Raw genomic sequence first — 18,716 nt, forward strand, 5'->3', positions numbered from 1 at the left:
ATCTTTTGACCCTCATTCAGCCATTTCACCCATGCCCCATCTCTGGCAACCACCATCCTGTTCCCTATATTTATGAGCTCTCTCTTTTTTCTTAAGATTCCATATATAAGTGAGATCATACGGTATTTGTCTTTCTCTGTCTGACTTGTTTCACTTAGCAGAATACCCTCAAGGTCTATGTATGTTGTCACAAATGGTAAGGTTTCATTTTTTTTTTCTTTTTTTTTTTGGCCACGCTGTGTGGCTTGTGGGATTTCAGTTCCCTGACCAGGGATTGAACCCAGGGCCCTCGGCAGTGAGAGCTCAGAGTCCTAATCACTGGACCACCAGGGAATTCCGAAGATTTCATTTCTTTAATGGCTGAATAATATTCCATTATATATTCCAATATTTTATACCTATATCAATACACACACACACACACACACGTATACACACACCATGTTTGTCTTTATCCATTCATCCATTGATGAACATTTAGGTTGTTTCCATGTCTTAGGTATTGTAAACAATGCTGCAGTGAACATGGGGGTGCATATATCTTTTCAATTTAGTGTTTTTGGGGTTTTTGTTTGTTTGTTTGTTTTGGATAAATACCCAGGAGTAGAATTGCTGGGTCATATGGTAGTTCTATTGTTAGTTTTTTGAGGAACCTCCATTCTGTTTTCCATAGTGGCTGCACCAGTTTACATTCTCATGAACAGTGCACTGGGGTTCCCTTTTCTCCACATCCTCATCAACTCTTGTTTATTTCTTGTTCTTTTGATAGTAGCCATTCTGACAGGTGTGAGGTGGTATCTCGTTGTGGTTTTAATTTGCATTTCCCTGATAATTAGTGATGTTGAGCATCTTTGCATTTGTCTGTTGGCCATTTGTATGTAGTTTTTGGAAAAATGTCTATTAAGGTCCTCCGCCCATTTTTTAATTGGGTTGTTTGTTTTGATGTTGAGTTGTATGAGTTCTTTGTATATTTTGGATATTAACCCCTTATCAGCTTTATGATTTGCAAATATTTTCTTCCATTCAGTAGGTCGCCTTTTCATTTTGTTGATGGTTCCCTTTGCTGAGCAGAAGGTTTTAGTTTCATGTGGTCTCATTTATTTATTTTTACTTTGATTGCCTTGGCTTTTGGTGTCAAATAAAGAAAACATCATTGCTACGACCTGTGTTAAGAAGCTTACTGCTTATGTTTTCTTCTAGGAGTTTTATGGTTTCAGGTCTCACATTCAAGTCTTTAATCTATTTTCATTTAATTTTTGTGTACGGCGTAAGATAGTGGTCCAGTTTCATTCTTTTCCATGTGTCTGTGCAGTTTTCCCAGCACCTTTTATTGAAGAGACTGTCCTTTCCCCATTGTATATTCTTGCCTCCTTTGTCACAGATTAATCGACCATATAAGCATGGGTTTATTTTTAGGCTCTCTATTCTGTTCCATTGATCTTTGTGTCTGTTTTTATGCCAATACTATACTGTTTTGATTACTATAGCTTTGTAAAATAGTTTGAAATCAGGTAGCTTGATGCCTCCAGCTTTGTTCTTCTTTCTTAAGATTGCTTTGGCTATTCAGGGTCTTTTACGGTTCCATAGAAACTTTGCGATTGTTTGTTCTACTTCTGTGAAAAATACCATTGGAATTTTGACAGGGATTGCATTGCATCTGTAGTATGGGTTGTATGGACATTTTTTTAAAATTAATTTTTATTGGAGTATAGTTGCTTTACCATGTTGTGTTAGTTTCTACTGTACAGCAAAGTGAATCAGGTGTATGTATACATATATCCCCTCTTTTTTGGATTTCCTTCCCATTTAGGTCACCACAGAGCATCGAGTAGAGCTCCCTGTGCTATATACAGTAGGTTCTCATTAGTAATCTACTTTGTACATAGTATCAATAGTGTATATATGTCAATCCCAATCTCCCAGTTCCTCCCACCACCACCCCTTTTCCCCTTGGTATCCATACATTTGTTCTCTATGTCTGTTGGGTTGTATGGACATTTTGACAGTATTAATTCTATCAATCCATGAGCATGGATTATCTTTACATTTATATGTGTCTTCTTCAATTTCTTTCATTACTGTCTTATAGTTTTCAGTGTACAGGTCTTTCACCTCCTTGGTTAAATTTATTCCTAGGTATTTTTATTTTATTCTTTTTGATGCAATTATAAATGGGATTGTTTTCTTAATTTCCCTTTCTGCTAATTCGTTATCAGTGTATATAGATTTTTGTATCCTGTAAGTTTACTAAATTTGCTTATTCTAACAGTTTTTTTTGTGGAGTCTTTAGGGTTTTCTATATATAAAATCATGTTATCTACAAATAGTGATAGTTTGGGGCCGTCTTTTTTTGTTAACTTTTCATTTTGAAATAATTTCACACTTACAGACATAGTTACAAAGACTCCCATTTACCCTTCACCTAGATTTTACCATAATCATTCTATTATCTGGATCAAAAAAACCTTGATGAATGGGAAACCAAACCGTCATATAGCCTCTGCTGTGGTAAAACTGGACTATTTGGAAGGCAGTAAATAACCGTGGTTAAGAATGTAGGCATTGGGTCTCATTGAACGTGGCGGCAGCTTTACAGATTGCTGTTTTCTTCTCCAGCGGACCTGGGCCTGCACTCCAGCAACCATGTCTAAGGGACCTGCAGTTGGCATTGATCTTGGCACCACCTATTCTTGTGTGGGTGCCTTCTAGCACAGAAAGGTGGAAATAATTGCCAATGATCAGGGGAACCGAACTACCCCAAGCTATGTCGCCTTTACTGATACCGAACGATTGTTCGGTGATGCTGCAAAGAACCAAGTTGTAATGAATCCCACCAACACGGGTTTTGATGCCAAACGCCTCATTGGATGAAGATTTGATGATACTGTTGTCCAGTCTGATAAGAAGCATTGGCCCTTCATGGTGGTGAATGATGCAGGCAGGCCTGAGGTTCAAGTAGAATACAAGGGAGAGACAAAACGTTTCTATCCAGAGGAGGTGTCATCCATGGTTTTGACAAAGATGAAGGAAATAGCAGAAGCCTACCTTGGGAAGACTGTTACCAATGCTGTTGTCACAGTACCCACTTACTTTAATGATTCTCAGCATCAGGCTGCCAAAGATGCTGGAACTATTGCTGGGCTCCATGTACTTTGAATCATCGATGAGCCAACTGCTGCTGCTATTGCCTATGGCTTAGACAAAAAGGTTGGAGCAGAAAGAAATGTGCTGATCTTTGATTTAGGTGGTGGCACTTTTGATGTGTCAGTCCTCACTATTGAGGATGGAATCTCTGAGGTCAAATCTACAGCTGGAGATACCCACTTAGGTGGAGAAGACTTTGACAACCGGATGGTCAGCCATTTTATTGCAGAATTCAAGCACAAGCACAAGGACATCAGTGAGAACAAGAGGACTGTCCGTCACCTTCATATTGCTTGTGAGCATGCTAAGCGCACTCTTTCTTCCAGCACCCAGGGCAGTGTTGAGATTGATTCCCTCTGTGAAGGAATTGACTTCTATACCTCAATTACATGTGCCCGATTTGAAGAACTGAATGCTGACCTGTTCCGTGGCACACTGGACCCTGTGGAGAAAGCCCTTCGGAATGCCAAGCTAAACAAGTCTCAGATCCATGATATTGTCCTGGTGTGTGGTTCAACCCGCATCCCCAAGATTCAGAAACTTCTACAGGACTTCTTCAACAGGAAAGAACTGAATAAGAGCATCAACCCTGATGAGGCTGTTGCTTATGATACAGCTGTCCAGGCAGCCATTTTATCTGGAGACAAATCTGAAAATGTTCAGGACTTGCTGCTGTTGGATGTCACTCCTCTTTCCCTTGGAATTCAAACTACCGCTGGAGCCATGACTGTCCTCATCAGGCACAGCACCACCATTCCCACCAAGCAGACGCAGACTGTCACAACCTACTTGGACAACCAGCCCGGTATACTCATTCAGGTTTATGAAGGTGAGCGTGCCATGACCAAGGATAACAACCTGCTTGGCAAGTTTGAACTCACAGGCATACCTCCTGCCCCGTGGTGTTCCTCAGATTGAACTCACTTTTGATATTGATGCCAATGGCATCCTCAATGTCTCTGCTGTGAATAAGAGCACAGGAAAAGAGAACAAGATTACCATCACCAATGATAAGGGCTGTTTGAGCAAGGAAGACATTGAACGCATGGTTCAGGAAGCAGAGAAGTACAAAGCTGAAGATGAGAAGCAGCGGGATAAGGTGTCTTTGAAGAATTCTCTTGAATCCTATGCTTTCAACATGAAAGCTACCGTTGAGGATGAGAAACTTCAAGGCAAAATTAATGATGAGCACAAACAGAAGATTCTTGATAAGTGTAATGAAATAATCAACCGGCTTGATAAGAACCAAACTGCAGAGAAGGAAGAATTTGAACATCAGCAGAAGGAGCTGGAAAACGTCTGCATCCCCATCATTGCCAAGCTGTACCAGAGCGCAGGAGGCATGGCAGGAGGAATGCCAGGAGGAATGCCTGGGGGCTTCCCTGGGGGTGGAGCTCCTCCATCTGCTGGTGCCTCCTCTGGGCCCACCATTGAAGAGGTTGATTAAGCCAGCCTAGCATAGAGTTAACATTGTTCCACACAACATTGAAGGACCCAAATCTGTAGCAAATTCCATGGCAGTTTTAAAGTTGAATTGCTGTAGTAAACTGGGCATTCTTGATACTTGAACATGGAATGTGTGCACAGGGAAAGGAAATAACATTGCACTTTACAAGCACTGTATTATAAGTGGAAAATGCAATGTCTTAAAAAAAACTGTATTTAAAATTGGCAAAAAAAATGTAGTCATTATTTGTGACAATATGCGTGGACCTTGAGGGTATTATGCTAAGTAAAATAAGTCAGAGAAAGACAAATACCATATGATTTCATTCATATATGGAATATAAAAACCAACAAACAAAAATAAATCAACAAACCAAGCCAAACTAAACCAAACACATTAGCCTAGGTACCCAACTAACACAATCAGCTATATAGAACTGTAGTGTAATAGGTTTATAACACAAATAATACATAAAAAACAAACACAAAAAATAAAACATTTTTAATCTTACAGTACAGTACAACAGCTGGCAAACGGGGTAGCATAGTGTGAACAGGCAAGAAATAAAGATACGGTACTACTGTACTCTATACAATACTGTACAGTAAAGTACACAAAAGCACAACCACTTGTAGAGGATGCACACACGTGACAGTGTACGCCAGACACGTGAACTAAGTTAAGTGATTGGACATGTGACCGTGCGCTCACATCTTTGAAAGTTCGCAACTTGAAGGTTCGTATGGAGGGGACTTACTGTAGTGGTAACCAGAGGGGAAGGGGTAGTGAGGAGTGGGCCAAATGATTTAAAGGCATCAATTGTATGGTGACGGATGGAAACTACATTTATGGTGGTGAGCACACTGTAGTGTACACAGAAGTAGAAATACAATGTTGTACACATGAAACTTATATAATGTTATAAACCAATGTTATCTTAATTTTTTAAAAAAGAAAGTGCAGGCATTGTATTTCAGAAGTCCTTAATGGGATCTCAGCTTTCCCACAGACCAGCCTGTGACTTTGGCTAAGTCGCCCAACTTCTCTGAGTCTGTGAGAGAAAAAGTCAGCACCGGGCTTCCCTGGTGGTGCAGTGGTTAAGAATCTGCCTGCCAATGCAGGAGACACGGGTTCAAGCCCTGGTCCGGGAAGATCCCACGTGCCTCAGAGCAACTAAGCCCGTGTGCCACAACTACTGAGCCTGCACTCTAGAGCCCACGAGCCACAGCTACTGAGACCGCATGCCACAACTACTGAAGCCCGTGTTCCTAGAGCCCATACTCTGCAACAAGAGAAGCCTCTGCCATGAGAAGCCTGCACACTGCAACGAAGAGTAGCCCCCGCTTTCCGCAACTAGAGAAAAACTGCATGCAGCAACGAAGACGCAGTGCAGCCAAAAACAAACAAACAAACAAACAAACAAACAAACAAATAAATAAATTTTTAAAAAAAGTCAGCACGGTGTGGCGACACTGGCCCCTGATCCATCCTGAGAATCAGTAAGCAGCCCCAAGATTTCTGAGCTGGGATTATCTCTGTAGCAGTTGCTGAGATGCTTAGAGACGCCTACTCTCCCTAAGGGGCAGAGAGATCTGGAGTATGGCATTTTTCTATGTTAACCAGAGTCACATGAATGATACCCAGCTTCAGATGCCTGAGGCCAAACTTCAAATTTCCTAGATTTCTTCTTTCAGAATGCATGCGCATGCATGCATGATGTGCCATGCATGTCCTTTTGATTTGTTTGTTTGATTTTTTCCGACTCATCAAACCCAGCTTCCTTTGCCACTTTATTCTCTGTCTTGTTCTCTGCTGAGGCTTTTAGACATAGATGTCCTTTCCCTCCTGGGGAGGAAGAGGCCCAGTGGCATTCCCCTTGACAAGGTTCTGACTGGAGTAGCAGTAAGCAGGCCTGGCGGAAGAGATCACCCACCCAGGGTGACCTTAAGGGAGAAATAAGAAAGTTTGGTGCCATAGAACATTGAATCCCAAAAGTGGATCTGAGGAACTTTGCCAATCTTTGAAAATATTTCTTTTTTTCCTTTCTTTCTTTCTTTCTTTCTTTCTTTCTTTCTTTCTTTCTTTCTTTCTTTCTTTCTTTCTTTATTTCTTTGTTTTTTTTTTTGGCCATGCAGCTTGTGGGATCCTAGTTCCCTGAACAGGGATCAAACCTGTGCCCCTGCAGTGGAAGCATGGAGTCCTAACCACTGGACCACCAGGGAATTCCCGACAATGTTTCTTATATCTGTATCTAAATGAGAAAAAAATAGACAAGGGAGTGAGTTTTTCATAAAGCCAAAAAGATTCAACATAATGACCAGTTCTCTATTTCTTTGTGTGTGTGTGTGGTACGCGGGCCTCTCACTGTTGTGGCCTCTCCCGCTGTGGAGCACAGGCTCTGGACGCGCAGGCTCAGCGGCCATGGCTCACGGGCCCAGCGCTCCGCGGCATGTGGGATCTTCCCGGACCAGGGCACGAACCCATGTCCCCTGCATTGGCAAGCGGACTCTCAACCACTGAGCCACCAGGGAAGCCCCTGTCTCTTCTTTTTTGAAATTATTGTGGTAGCTTTTTAAAATGCCTTCACTTGGCAGTCAAACTCTGTAAATCCTACGTATGTCTCCAAAATATTCATGGGAAGTGTTATTGGTCCATGAAATTCAAAAATCTGGGAACCATTGATTTGGACTACCAAAGATGACAAGATTCTTTGATATTAAGCTCCCTATCCCAATTTTACAGATAAGCCAACTGAGGGACTTAAACTCATAGCAAGTTGGTAGCAAAACCAGGATTAGAATCCCATCACCTAATATCCAGCATACGGACCCTTCCTCTCCCCTGCCCTGATGCTCCAAATGGAAAGAGGCATTGAAGAAAACCTCTGTCGACCTCACTACGTACCAAGTTTTTACCATGCACTGTTTATTTCCTGTTTCATTTTAAATTCAGGAACTGAAAGAGCAGCCAAAATCCCAATGGGAAACGATGATGGCTAAGTTCCCTGCCTCATAATCGTTAACCCTGTTGCAGTGGAGGCAGGCAATAAAGTGGTTACTTAAAGTTTTTGCTGACTTGTTCACTGTTGAGTCAGAAGAAGTGCCTACGCAGAGCATTTATTTCTGATTAGCTGTTAATCCAGCCAGGTTAGAAAATAAGATGGAGAACAATAAGCCTTCCCGTATCCTTTTCAGATCGTTAACTAGCAATGGCTTGCAGAAGTGGGTCAGTGCTGTTACAGAGGGGGAAACTGGAGGTTTCTCCTCTCCCTAAAGCAAGAGACAATCAGCTTCTGGCCTGGGGAAGCTGGTGGGGGTGGAACTAGTTCAAAATTAGGGCACTTGGGTAGCTCATACCTAGAATTCTAACTGCAATGCCAGGATTAGAGGGACCCTAGAAAGAGTCATGGAGAGGCACTGCCCTGGGAAAATGTCTCTCTACATCTAGGTTAAAGGAGACCTGGCTTTAACCAGAAAGGCCTCCAAACATCATGTTTTATCCTAGTGTATTCATTTCTTATAGTTGCTGTAACAAATCACCACAAATTTAGCGGTTTAAAACAACCCAAACTTACTATCTTACAATTCTGGATGTCGAAAGTAAAATGAGTCTCACTGGACTAAAATCCAGGCGTCAGCAGGGCTTCTGGAGGCTCTAGGGGAGAATCCATTCTTGCCTATTCCAGCTTCTAGAGGCTGCCCGCATTCCTTGTCCCATGGCGGCAACACTTAAACTTCTGCTTCCATTGTCACACTGCCTTCTCTCCTTCTCAGTCTGACCCTTCTGCTTCCTTCTTTTGAGGATCATGTGATTACATTGGTCCTTTCAGGATAATCCAGGATTATTTGCTCATCTCAAGATACTTAATTTAAAACACATCTGCCAATCCCTTTGGCCATATGAGATAACATTCACAGCTTCCAGGGACTGAGATGTGGACATCATGGGGGGAGCATGATTTAGTTTACCACAACTAATGAAATCATTTTTTCAAGTGAAGTCGTGTGAGGAACCCCAGTACATAAATTACATCAAAGCAGAGCAGCTATAGTTAAAGTCTTACTCATTTAGCCTCTACTAGTTCCTAACCGTGATGGTCCCAGAAGCACCCAAGGGGAACCTTGCGGCTCTAGGACCAGTTTGAATACAACGGATTTATACCTGAAGGGAGGACACCATTTGGCAACACTTCAGCCACCACATTCTCGTAGTTCATTGTATTCTTCAGTGAAACCAGATGCCTCTTAATGCTTGTCACTGAGCTCTGTGGGACAAGAGACCTTGCTCATTTAGCTCAGCATCACCAGAATCTGAGGTGCTCAATGTTTGTTGAGTGAATGAGTGAATAATCAGTTAATGGTGAATGAAAAATGCTTAGGCAGCATCCGTTTCCTGTTTCCCTGCTCACAGCTATTCATGAGGCAGACTTGTGCATCAGCATTATTGGAAAAAGATCAAAATGGAACGGTGCCACCTTGCTGTCCCTCACTATATCCTGTCCCAAACCACTTGTGCACGTGTATACACACTGAATTTAAGTGCTTGTCATGAGTCTTAATAGAATGTATTGTTTCAAATCTTGATCATGGACATCTTAGTTGCACATCATGGAAGTAAACAGTGGTAGTCTAATATCTTTCTCTTCCTGTCTCCCAAAACCATTAGAAGTGGAAAAAAGAATCTTAGAGATGAAGGTGCTTTGATGCCTTAAAGGCTGTCTAGGACAGGCAACTTTACAGATGAGGAAACTAAGGCCTAAAGAAGACAAGGGATTTATCCAATATCATTTTATTTATAAGCACATTTTATAAGATGTAAACTAGAGCCCAGGCCTTCTGCTCCTGAATGCCTTCCATTGTTCCACAGTTGTGCAAAGCTCAACAGTTCTATCTAGAAGAAGTTAGCTATAGAGATGATAAAACCTGAACTTCCAAGGATGGTAAAATTATCTCTTATCTCTGTAAAACTAAGTTTGGCAAACTGGTAGATCCCAAGACAAATCTAACCCACAGACCTGCTTAATTTGTCCCATAGTTTTGTTTTTTTTTAAATTGAATTGGAATGTCTTTAAATAGAGTAGGCACGCTCTAGCTCCCCCATGTCCCCAGCACTACTGTTGTCTTACATTTAGCCCATTCACTCATTTATGTTATATATGAGACCCTTGCAGACATCTGAGTTTCTTTTTCAATCTGCAAATTTGGATTTACAAATTTATTTATTTATTTATTTATTTATTGATGTTTGAGTTTTTAACCCCTGACATAAACAATCAAAATGTACAGGAACTGTTAATGTCTGGGGTCAGAACTTCTAAGTGTCTTTAACACCATAAGTCGTGTAAAATTTGACAGACCATGTGTCCTGAAGACCGATGGTTTAGAAAATAATCATCATAGTTAACCCGTATTTCAGTCAGTGCATGAGAAGGGAGAGATGATACAGCAGACTGTGTCTCCTTCGCTTCCTCCAAGCCAATCATCCCTAACTTCTCACCTGACTCTCTCTCCAACTATCCCTTTGGAATCTTTAGGTCTGACTCTCACTGAGATTAGCCTTAGCTGACATGTGACTGTGACTTTGGCAGTCGAACCTTATAGCACGTGAAAGAGATGATTGTAAAGCCAGTTATCACACGAGCTCTTGAGATAGATAAATGTTCATAGTGGGGGCAGAGCAGAGCTCCAGTACCAGTGAGGAGCTGGAATGGTAATTAGAAGCTGTCGTTGGGCACATACAATGAGATTTGGCTTGGAGGCTGTATTTGGGTGGGCACAGAGAACCAAAGTCTCCATTCAGATATACCAGAGAGCAGGTTCCAGATAACAAGACTGAGACTAACCCTACCCGTGTTGGAGACTGGGCTTCTGGTATCCTACTTTTCATAGATTTTATAGGCTTTTCTTATGTAAAGCTGGGCAGAGCTCGGGCAAATAGGGGATGACAGTTATCACCCGTCTGGGTGCATCATTGGCACCCAGTCAAAGCATGTTGATTGAAATGACTTATTGGAGGTAATGCCAATCTACCCAGTAGAAATAGAATTGCTTCCAAGTTGTGGACTTGCACACCTAAAAACATTGAAACAACCTCAAAACTTTAAGCACAGTGCACCACATAGAATATTTTTGAAAACTCTCTGGTTTTATTTGGAAAATTATATCTCATGTTTGGTCAGGTTTAAAGTTTCCTGGGCTTTGAAGTAATGCTGAATCCTAAACAGTGAACCTTCAAAAGCTTTGACTCTGCCACAGGGCATTGATGTGATCTATAAACAAGAAGAGAAAAGTATTTGAAAAAGAAAAAAAGTGCCAAGTTTTGACATTATAGTAGGTAGGATTCCTTCTCCATTTCAGCTATCCTTTAGGAACACAACTCTGAGCAAAGATATCTTGGGAAAAGGCATGAGCAGGAAAGCAGAGCAGAACATCTTCCTGGCTCTGCCACTGACGTCCTCTGGCTGGGGGACTATGCTGATCACCTGCTCCATGAAGATAGCATGCTACACGAGTGATGGTGAGAAAAAGGCAGTTCACACCAGAAATGTTTCCTGGGAGACTCAGACATGTAAGCTCCATGAAGACAAGAACTCTCTGTTTATGACACTCACTATTCTATCCCTGTGCCTTAGACCATCCGCCTGGCGCATGGTTGGTGCTTATGGCAGGGTGTGGGGTGGTCCCGATTTCCATTTCATCATCTAGATTCTGAACAATAGTTGAGAAATATACAAAACAGTAAATGTGGACTTTAAAATATCACTTCGTTGCTGATGGAGGCCAGGCTAGAAAACCTAGCTTAATGAGCAAGTGAAATGTGTCTATTAAATGAATTGTAAAAATTAGGCAGGCTTACCCAACTTGAATATAAGCAGCACAGAACCAGGGCAGGCTGCCCACCCAGAGGAGCAGAGGAGAAACCTACTCCCCGGAGTACAGTTGCTCCCAAGAGAAAGGGGGACTGCACTGAGTTGAGCTTGTCCAGTAATCTACCCAAATTTACCCATCAAATTAGTGTTCATCACCTGTGGTGCTCAAGAAATACTTTATGAAGGCATACATGAATGGTACCTGTGGAAGGTGGAACGTGAACTTGAACTGCAAAAGGTCAGAAACACCACCTGAAATAATTAATGTAGCCTAAAGACTGATCTTCGTGTTTGCCTGAAGAGACCTGGGGTAGCCAGAATGGGGTCTCGCTGTAAAGAGCACTTTGGAGCCCTCAGTAAGCTTCTGTAGCACCAGGCTTCAGACCCTCTCACAGCAAATAAGGGGAGATAAAGGCTACCTGCACTTCTGGCGAGGGTGTCATAGGAAAACATCTTCCACCCTGAGATAAGGTGAATTCAACTGGGGGTCAGGGCAAAGGGTCACTGATACAGCTTGAGTGTGAGGAATCAGCTAATATTTTCTCCCATACTAAATTGGATGAAGAAGAAGAGATTCATTAAGCCAAATCAAGTTTCATGCTTTGTTTTGCTTTGGTTTGCTCTGTAGGACACCTGCTAATGTTACTCTCTATTTAGCCATGTTTCTCATTGAACTAATCCAAGGCAACGAAAAGAAGTGCCAAGGTCCTCTTGCTCTCAGAAGGAGATCCTCAGAAAGGGGCTACCTTGTTCCTGAAGGCGTCTGTGATTGGGAGCCACAGGCTTGAAAGGAAAAACATTTGACTCTTCTTCCCTTTTCTAAAGTACTGAGTTCAGTCACTGAAAGTGATTGGGAAGGAATGTCATCATGGGTCCACACTTTTGAGGTAATAAGACCAGCAGGTTCTGCACTGGCACTGTTTTTCCTTTCAGGTAAGTTGTGTGCAAAGAAGTCACACTATCACCATGTGCCCTGGTATATGACCCAAGGTGCTAGGCTTAACTGTGGCAATGCAGAGTTGACAATCTTACCATCCATTAATGGTCATCACTCACATTTAATCGAATTCTGTTTTCGCTCACAGACTCTGATGAGACCACCCTCGTTAACTTAACTCGAAATGAAATCTGAGAATTGAATCCTTCCTGGGTCTAGGGTTTATTTTCATCAAAAGCCTAATGACCTGTCTAGTTTTCTTTCTGTCACAACCATCAGTATTCTCTTGACCCTGATTAAGCTTTAGAAAGAATTAAAGGGACAGTGTTAGTTTTGATATTTATAAGTGGTCATTAATTCCACATTTATTGAGGGCCTACTTGGTGTCGGCCTCCATACTCTCTCAGCCCTTTACACTTACAGCAACCCTGCAAGGTTGATGGTATCCTCCCAATTTCCCAGATGAAGAATCATCTCATTAAAGAGATGAAATCACTTGTCCAGGTTCCACAGAGAATAGATGGTGGAGGTGGGATTCACAGGCAGGTCTGCTGAGCTCCACAGGCACTTTCTAATAATATGCTCATCTGCTTCCCGCTGCCTTTCTAGCTCAGCTGCAGATCAGGGGGAATCAGTGCTGGTTTGTGCGATGTTTACTTTGTCTTCCCCCAGCTGAAATAGGAGGAGAAGCTGCCCCATCACGGTAGGATGGGCCCCTTAATGGTAAAGGTTGCTCACTGATTTCTTCTTCGGGGGAGAACAGAACGGTCGACTTTTTATGTTATCTGCTTCTTTCTCTGGAAACTGCCAAGTGTGAAGAAATGGAAGATCATTACACTACATTTTAAAGCGTCCTTCCATAACTGCTGAGACTAACAAACGGCCTTGTTTGGCAGAACTTCCAGACACAGAGGGTTGTACCACGACAGAACTTTGGAGCTGTTTTAATCTAATCATCAACCAAGTTTTTAAATGGAGACTTCAAGCAGTTTCATCCAGGCCTCAGATCCACAGGGATATCCACAGATCGGAGTTCAGGTCAAGTCCAGTGGCTCTGGGAGTCCTGACCGCCCACCTCGCCCATCCCCATCTTGGAGGTCAGAAGGCAGGGCAATGGGAGCGCAGGAGTGTTGTGATTCCTTGATATCTGAGTCGAAATGTCCCCAAAGATTGTTTTCTGAGGACACTCTTCCACACATGTGCACTCAGAAAACAGGAGAGTGGGGCATCTGGGGAAAATGAGATTAGAATTATGCAGTGGATTCCAGGGTCCTGGCAGAGTGAGCCAGCACGTTCCCGAGCGTGGCCTTCCATCCCAGCTGACCCGAGACAAATCATCTAATAGAGGGTGGCTCGCATATTACCCATTGGAGAGTTCCTGTAACCCTAGTACAAATTGATGTTTTTATTTTTGTAAGCAGAAACCTTGTACAGATGCACTCTCATTAAAGAAGTCTTGTGGTGAATCCTTTGGTAAACAGGAAGCAACCTTTTGTAATGCAAATAAGCTAATCTATCCACATTGTCTCTGAGTTTTGTGGTTAGGATTTTCTTAGAGAGGATATATTAGTAGTGCCCCAAATCACAATTATAGTGTTTATTTATAAGCTACTCATTTTAGAACACAGTCCACCTAGAAATTCATATCCCATTGTTTCTCTTTATTGTTAATGAGTCTTGCCAAATGCTGACTTTATTTTAGAGCCACTTCACCTTGTCACATCAAGCTTTGGAAACTTGCCGGAGATTTTCAAAACTAACAAGGACAAAAATCAAGCGGATCATGAAATAAAAGAGAAGGCAGACATCAAGTATCAGGATAATGACACTGAGACCTTTGGTTTTGCTTTCGTTTTTGTTTTCCCTTTGAAAAAGGAAGTAAGTGGTCTGTGCATTCCAAATAGTGGCAGAAAGACCTTTTTTCAGTTCTCAAACTGGAGTTAGGGCACTGAAATCTTTTAAAAAAGAAATCATTCGAAACCTGAAAATTTTGCCTTTTTTTTTTTTCTTAAACTTCTAACCTCTGATGGGTGTTGGGGCCTCTTTGTTTCTTAGTTGGCTAACTTGCCAACTAATTTATTCTGTGGTTCCCTCAGGATAGCTGAGGCAGAAAGCAGAGGCTGGAGCAGCCAGCTGAGATTGAGGGTGAAGGCCTCTGCAAAAGAAAGGACCAATTTTGAAGTGAGATTGGAAGGACAATTAGTTTGGGCTATGGCAGTGGTCACTCTAGCTGCGTAGAGATCTGTTTCATTGATCCCCAGCAACAGCAGAGTAAGAGGGACTTTATAAAAGAAGGAGATGTGTCTTTTCCTGAGCAGACGTTACAAGTGGGGTGGTGATCCCAGTAGCGTTGGTCTCTTTCTTAAAGGAGAGGGCTTTCCAGAAGTAACAAGGACACAGACCAGCAAACCTCAGGGGAAGCAGGGAGACCAGCCTGTGAGAAGCAAGACTTCTAGAAGTAGATCCTTATCTGAGTTCAAAGGTGGGGGCCCCAGAAAAGGGAATGGAGACCAAGTAGATTGTTGTGAGGGCATGGTGTCAAATTGTAATTGGTCTTTAAAGTTATTTGTGAATTGAGCTAAAGAGTTGCTGGGAGGAACTGACTGAGAGGGGATATTCCGCAAGTTCCCGATAGGGCCTGGAGCCCAGAACAATGGGCACAACCCCCTGAAGAAGCCTCTAGACTCCCCACGTTTGGTCTTATCTTTGTTACCTGTAACTATATGGTATTTTTGAGATGCCAAACTGGGTAGGTAATACTCGGTTACATTCCTAATAAATTCAAAAACAAGTATAGAGTAAGAGGGAACCATTTTGTCCAGATGTTAAGTAGTCACTAGTGACATCTTTTTTTTTAAAATAAATTTATTTATTTCATTTATTTATTTTTGGCTGTGTTGGGTCTTCATTGCTGCACATGAGCTTTCTCTAGTTGCAGTGAGCTGGGGCTATTCTTCATTGAGGTGTGTGGGCTTCTCATTGTGGTGGCTTCTCTTGTTGTGGAGCACAGGCTCTAGGTGCATGGGCTTCAGGAGTTGTGGCTCGCGGGCTCTAGAGTGCAGGCTCAGTAGTTGTGGCGCATGGTCTTAGTTGCTCCGTGGCATGTGGGATCTTCCCGGACCAAGGCTTGAACCCATGTCCCCTGCATTGGCAGGCGGATTCTTAACCACTGTGCCACCAGGGAAGCCCACTAGTGACATCTTTGAAACTAAACTTGATGAGAATCCTCAAAGGAGATGTTAATAGATGAATTTGTATAATATGAAATAAATCCATCCTCACTTATGCTCTGCTTTCCTGTATAAGAAAATAACAACTAATTTGGAAACAAATTGTGATCCTGCATTTGGTTTACTTAATTATGAGTTTCTGTGGTTTGAAATAACTGCTAATTTCTCAGTGACATCCACATCATCAAACTTTCTAAGATGGAACTGAAAATTTGTGTCTGCCACTACAGTAATCCAGTCTTAAGCTTTCATTTTTGTGTATCCATGAAGGGGTGAGGGAAGTGATTGGGAGGTACCTAAAAAGGAGGGTATCTGGAGTACCAAAGAATAAGATGGGCTTCCTGGAGTCTAATCACATTTTGCTTTGGGTAATTTGCTTGTTCATTTATTTATGTAATTCTATGATTATAATGGCGTCAGAAACACATTTGATAGGTGAGGATTGAAAACTGCTATCATTGCTGAGCCCTTCAAAAGTAATTGTAGGGGGCTTCCCTTCGGGTGGTGCAGTGGTTGAGAATCTGCCTGCCAATGCAGGGGACACGGGTTCGAGCCCTGGTCTGGGAGAACCCCACATGCCGCGGAGCAGGTAGGCCCATGAGCCACAATTACTGAGCCTGCGTGTCTGGAGCCTGTGCTCCGCAACAAGAGAGGCCGCGATAGTGAGAGGCCCCGTGCACCGCGATGAAGAGTGGCCCTCACTTGCCGCAACTGGAGAAAGCCCTCGCACAGAAATGAAGACCCAACACAGCTATAAGTAAATAAATAAATAAATATTTTTTAAAAAAAGTAATTGTAGGAATAAATTGTAGCTAATGCCTAACTATTAGCCTTCAGTAAAAGGCAAGCAACATGAAGCCAACATGAGGACCAAATTAGTGGTAAGTGGTAGTTAGAGAAATGATGCCTGGAACAGCTAGCAGTTGAGAGTTACCCAGAGACCTGAAGGACCAGATGGACAGTACTCTGGGGGAGTCCTGCTCAGCCACTGGAGTTCTCAACATGTGGGTTGGGCCTGGGAAAGGGGCAAAGGGACATGTGAAGAATTTGAGGTTAGATTCTGCAACTTAACTGCAGTCACGTTAAAAAATACCTGTCAGGGCTTCCCTGGTGGCGCAGTGGTTGAGAGTCCGCCTGCCGATGCAGGGGACACGGGTTCGTGCCCCGGACCAGAAAGATCCCACATGCCGCGGAGCGGCAGGGCCCGTGAGCCATGGCTGCTGAGCCTGCGCATATGGAGCCTGTGGTCCGCAACGGGAGAGGCCACAACAGTGAGAGGCCCGCATACCGCAAAAAAAAAAAACAAAAACAAAAAACAAAAAAAACCCTGTCAGCTAAAGGGGGGAGCAGGGCTGATTCTTCATTGTCCCAAATTACCTCTAGGTTGCTAAATCTAATGGACATTTTCCCATCCTCATCTTACTGGACATCTGTCCCAGAGCTACTGTTGGTCACTCCGTCCTTGAAGCCCTCACTCTCCCAGCTACCATCCCTCCTGGTTCTTCTCAGCCTCCTTGGTCTGTCCTCTTCCTGACGTTGACCTGCTGGAGTTGATCACGGTTCTGTCTTCCGTCCTGCTCGGTGCTCACATTCCGTGCCCCCGCAGATGAACTCGTTCACTCCTTGGCTGCAGTTCCCGCCTCTATACTGAGCTGACAGAATTCAGATTTCTCTCTCCTGTCCTCTGAGCTCCCGATCTATATATGCAGCTGCCCACTGCCCTGCCTCCCAGGCATCTCAGTTCAACTCATCTCAAAAGGAACTCCCCATCCTTCCAAATCACTCCGCAGCAGCCCTTCCTTGCAGGTTTCCCATCCGCGTGACCAGGTCCCAGCATCCACCCAGGGTGCAAGCCTGAGAAGGAGTCACTCCTGACCTCTCCTGCTCACTCACACTCCACGTCCAACTCATCAGCAAGGCTTTTCACTTAGAGCTCTGCAGGGACTTCCCTGGAGGTCCACGTTAGGGCTCCACACTTCCACTGCAGGGGAATCAGGTTTGTTCCCTAGTCGGGGAACTGAGATCCGGCATGCCTCGCGGTGAGGACAAAAACAAACAAACAAAAATGCAAGAAAAAAAAAACTCTGATGTCTCTCTCAGATCAACCCACTGTGCTTATTCCCTCTTCCCATTCTCCACCTCTGAGCTCCCATCACCTCTCACTAGACAGTAGCATCCAAACAGGTCTCTGCCCTCCACTCTGGTCTGCCTTCCCACAATCCATTCTCCCCACGGCAGCCAGATCTTTCAAAAACCTAATTCAGGTCATGTTGCTCACTGGCTTGAAATCCATTGACAGCTCCCCATTGGCCCTGAAAGCAAGTCTCCTTATTCTTGACCAAAGGCCTTGGGTGATGTGGGCCAACTGGCCTCATCACCTCATCCTGTACCGTTCTTCCTTTTGCTGACACCCCCAGACTCACTAGCAATCTTTCAACTCCTTCACCTTGTCACGGGCTTTCCTTTCTTGGGGCCTTCCTCAGAGTTTCCTCTGCCTCTAATGGTTTCTCCCACCCACCACCCCACCTCCTACTGCCTCTGCCTAGAAAACTCTGCATCCTTCAGAGCTCAGACCACATGTTACTGCCTCTGTGATCCTCCAAGCTGGGTCAAGCCTCCAGTATCCGCTCTGGTTCTTTTCTTTCCATCACCTACACACCAAGCAAGTAATTAAAACAAGAAGTATTCGTTGCAATAATGTGGTCCACTTCACTGGATTGTAAGTACCTTATGGTCAGGGATGGTGTCTGCTTTTAAATCACCAGCATCTCTCTAACACTGTGCATATGACTTGGCACAAAATTGAACTCAATCCATAGTGGTTAAATAAATATGTGAATAGCTCGAATCACCTTTTACTGTTACTTCTTGCCCAACTGAGTATTGTTTGTGATCACTGAGGGCTGAGCCAGCATCCACCTTGCATGCCACTGTAGTCTCCGTGCCCAGCGAGGGAGCGAGCCTGGCTCAGGGGTGGGCATGGCCTCACTTCAGGGACTCTCGGAGCCTGTTGCCAAATGCCAGCCTGTGGCAGACACGGCTCAGTATTCTCAGCAGGAGAAGCCATAGCTGGCGAGGAAGATCCCCCTG

At 43.4% G+C, this 18,716-nt stretch overlaps 1 pseudogene across 1 annotated transcript; it reads left to right on the forward strand.

The window, feature by feature from the left end:
• The first annotated feature begins 2,583 nt into the window (after window positions 1-2,583).
• Window positions 2,584-4,825, forward strand: LOC308609071 (heat shock cognate 71 kDa protein-like; annotated as a pseudogene). The gene has a single exon. The product of its transcript is annotated as a heat shock cognate 71 kDa protein-like (transcript).
• The last annotated feature ends 13,891 nt before the right edge of the window (window positions 4,826-18,716 follow it).

This window comes from Mesoplodon bidens (genome assembly GCF_964165515.1).
Source record: "Mesoplodon bidens genome assembly, chromosome: X".
Classification (NCBI taxonomy): domain Eukaryota; kingdom Metazoa; phylum Chordata; class Mammalia; order Artiodactyla; family Ziphiidae; genus Mesoplodon; species Mesoplodon bidens.